The sequence below is a fragment of the Schistocerca nitens genome, chromosome 12 (genome assembly GCF_023898315.1).
Source record: "Schistocerca nitens isolate TAMUIC-IGC-003100 chromosome 12, iqSchNite1.1, whole genome shotgun sequence".
Lineage (NCBI taxonomy): Eukaryota > Metazoa > Arthropoda > Insecta > Orthoptera > Acrididae > Schistocerca > Schistocerca nitens.
Window position 1 is genome coordinate 126,833,942 of NC_064625.1, and position 3,942 is coordinate 126,837,883.

Sequence of the window (3,942 nt, forward strand, 5' to 3'; positions counted from 1 at the left end):
TATATTGAACCATCACAGGTTAGCCACAACACATACTTTATCTCACATCACTAAAATGTACCTGATGAACACGGACGTTAATAATAACACCATTTGACAGCAGTTTAACAGTGCCACAGTGGGTCACGCCCATGTAGAGCACATTTCAAAAAAAATTTAAAAATAGTTGTAGTCTTCGGAATTGAATAAATTATATATCTATTAAAAGATAATAGTCTGCAGATTCAGAAAACGCAAAAAAGTAAAAATTGAACTTTTCATGATTTTGAGCCTTTCCGGAGCCCCTTAAGAGAACTATAACTAGCGATGAGACGTGGGTTATGATGTTAAGACCAAGGTTAAATCTTCAGAATGGACCGGGAAAGATTCTCCAAGACCAAAAAAAGCTCGTCAGGTCAGGTCAAATGTCAAAACCATGCTGATAGTTTTCTTTGACTTTGGAGGATTAGTTCATTACGAATTCGTGCCACAACGACAAACAGTTAATCGATGGTATTATAGGGACGTGTTGCGACGCCTGCTAGAAAATGTGAAAAGGAAACGGCTTCAAGTGTGGGGAGACAGTTCATGGATCTTTCATCACGACAACGCACCCGCACATTCATCCCTGTTGGTGCGTGGCTACCCGTGCGGACTTCCTTTTATTTCCAAAGTTGAGAGCACCGTTGAAAGGACGATGACCTGCTACGATAGACGAGATAGAAGAAAACTCACGGATGGCCAGCAAGAGGCGTACCAAGAAGGGGTAACGGCGTCGGCAGCGGCGTATCAATTGTAGAGGAGAGTATTTCGAGTATAAGTAGAAGATAAGGGTAGAAAAATTTTGTGGACGGAATTTTCTGAACAGACCTCATACAGACTTCTACGCTCTGTAGCGTCACTGAATGCGTTTCAGCACTCGGATTCCGATTCTAATTTTGTTTGCTCAAAACACCTTATATATCCCTCGAAGTATGTTTCATTTTGACCCGTACATGCATCTTCTTAGTTGTTTCACATTACTATGCAAGAAAGCAAATTGCTTGCACATGTGTAAATGTCGTTACGTTTTACGCCATAAATGAATAACTTTAGTTGCTTATTTGATTTATTCCTTTCCGATGATCGTAGGTACTTATCGGTGGAATCCTTACTAACCACAAATAAAAAAATAAAAATAATGTTTCCGCCCGGGATCGAACCGGGGACCTTGCGCGTGTGAGGCGCACGTGATAACCACTACACTACGGAAACAGCCGTGACAGAATGGCTATTAATTTGGAACAGTATCAGTTATTAAATTTGTTCTAACGTCTTACTCTGTTGCTGTTTCTTCGGTTTATCGTTAGACATGTGGCCGAACTTGAGGTACGTTGCTAAGAGCATAGAGAAATTTTTGTGAAACCCTAAATTTCATCTAATCCAAATATTTGGAACAAGATCTTCGAAAGCACAATAGGTCAGCTAAAACAAATGGGAATATTTATTCACGTAGTAAATCAGATAAAGAGACAGTGTCACATCTCAAAGGTGAACCACAAATAGTTTCTCTTGATTGTGTTCCGAGCTTTTTATAAATCTTAGCAATAACGTACTGTAACACAAGAATTTGCCGTATAATTGTACTGCCTCGTACATCACCAATATTACCTGGCCATACAGAAATACTGCCGTGCACTGAAGTCACATTGTAGCAATGTTCACAGAAAACTATTCCAGGGATACACTGCCGCAAAACATGTTCCTAGGAACCGCACCTAAAGACCTTGGAGTGGGCGCGTGAGGTACAGCCGTCACCTAGCGGTTTTACATTGTGATTATTTCCGTTAAGTTTAAAGTTGCAGCGTTCCCACGCTTAATACCTTTCAAATGGGTCCATTGTTGAAGATCCGTTTACAGCTAACGTCGGTTGGACAGCTGAACAGAGAGCAGAAGGACGTTGAAGAGAGTTGGGGTACAACTGTCCACAACGCGCAATTTCTTAACGTAGGTGTTTTCTTTTTTACGACATGTTTCATGCTGAATTCGTTGTAAGCACAGTATTTAAAATATTTATTAATCCGAATAAAATAGCTATGTTAACTGAAGTGATTACTTATGCAGTCTTCAACATGTACTAAAATTTACAGAAACTGATAGTCATGAACACGTTTTTCTTTTAGTGATGTCAGATCCGAAGAAAAGAAGAGTGTATGTGTCTTCCGACTCTGAAGATTACTCGAGCAAGATGATGAAAATGAGGTATTTGATTCTGAATGAAGTTGATCAACTAATGGAAAGCGATCATGATACTGAAACTGAACAATCTGCAGATGAATACGATGATAAGAACGGCGAGTATAGTATTTCCTATTATCTTGGGAAAGACAATAAAACAAAATGGTCTAAGTCTTTTTCCTAAGAGAAACGTGAGAACAAGGTCAGAGAATATAATAACTCATCTACCTGGCCCCAAGATGCAAGCATCAGCAATACTTCCTGAAGGCAGGTTATTAGATCTTTTCTTAGACAGCAGTGTTTACAAATTTATAGTTAACTGCAGAAATATTTATGTACGAAATTTGAAAAGCAAATTTCAGAGACATAGAGATGCTAGATTCCCTGTTGAGATTGTAATAAAAGCACTTTTCAGCATACTCTGCCTTATACGAATCCTAAGAAGTTCTAGCATTCTCTGGGATAACTCTAGAGGAATCGCCTTAGAATCATGTTACCTAACTATGAGCGAGATAAGATTAAAATTTCTTCTGAGATATTTACGCTTTGATGACGTAAGGGACAGAAGCCTTCGAAAAGAAACTGATAGGTTAGCCCCAGTTAGAGATATTTTTCGGACTGTTGTTCATAATTTTTCAAAACACTTTGTTCCATGTGAATATATGACTATTGACGAACAGTTACTTTCTTTTCGATGACATTGCCAATTTATACAGCATCTTCCTAAAAAGCCCACCAAATACGACATTAAGACGTTTGCTTTGGTACGTGCTAAAACTGCCTGTACTTTCAACTTAGAAACTTATGCTGGCACTCAGTCAGAGGGTCCTTTCAAACATAGCAATTCTCCCACGGATGTAGTAATGATATTAGTGGAACGTATCAGCGGAACTCACCGTAACATTACTGGTGACAACTGGTTCAGCATACCACTGGCTAAGAAGCTACTAGAAGAGGAGAGACTGACATAGGTTGGAACGCTCCAGAAAAACAAGAAGCAAATCCCCAAGGAGTTTTTACCTAGTAAGCAAAGACCTCAAATTCTTCATTGTTTGGCTTCTAAGAGAGTAGTACCCTATTTTCATACTACCCTAAAGTTAATCAAGCTGTCCTTTTGATATGTACACTACATTATGATCATACCACTGATAAAAATAGAAGAGATTGCATGGGGGCTTAATTAAAAATAATAATGAATCAATGCAATAACTTTACTAGCTGTGTGTCCGGTTACGAAGTCTCATAACCGGTTGGCCCTGAGTAGTATTAGCACGCAGTCTGACTGTATAAAACAAAAATAAAGAATGACAAGAAATTTCCATTAACACAATTGATTAATTAAGTCCCCTGCAACTATAAAAGCTACGAAACAACAAAGCACAAGTGTAACTGTTCTGTGTGTGGTAGTGTGACTCAACATACATGTATCTGGCTCGGTTCTTCCTCAATACGACAAGATATTTTAAACACCATTTACAATGAACTAATTGAAAAACCAGAAATACTATAATCGCACATAGAAACCAGAATTACAAGTCTAATACGTGAACACGAGCCAGAAGCTTTGTTGACTCAACCTGTGGCCAAGAGGCATTGTCATTAAAGAAATCTGTAACACTTTTTTTTTACCTCAATATATATTGACCAAAAATACACTGTGATCATTGCAACTTCTTCCATCTATACATTACACCAACTGAACAGCATCTACTCTCTCGCCCAACAGAACAACAACTGCCCTCGACA

General features: G+C 38.6%; 1 non-coding gene across 1 annotated transcript; it reads right to left on the reverse strand.

Moving 5' to 3' along the window:
• Nucleotides 1-1,160: 1,160 nt before the first annotated feature.
• Nucleotides 1,161-1,233, reverse strand: Trnav-cac (transfer RNA valine (anticodon CAC)). Its single transcript has one exon. It is a non-coding gene; the product is annotated as a tRNA-Val (tRNA).
• Nucleotides 1,234-3,942: the final 2,709 nt, after the last annotated feature.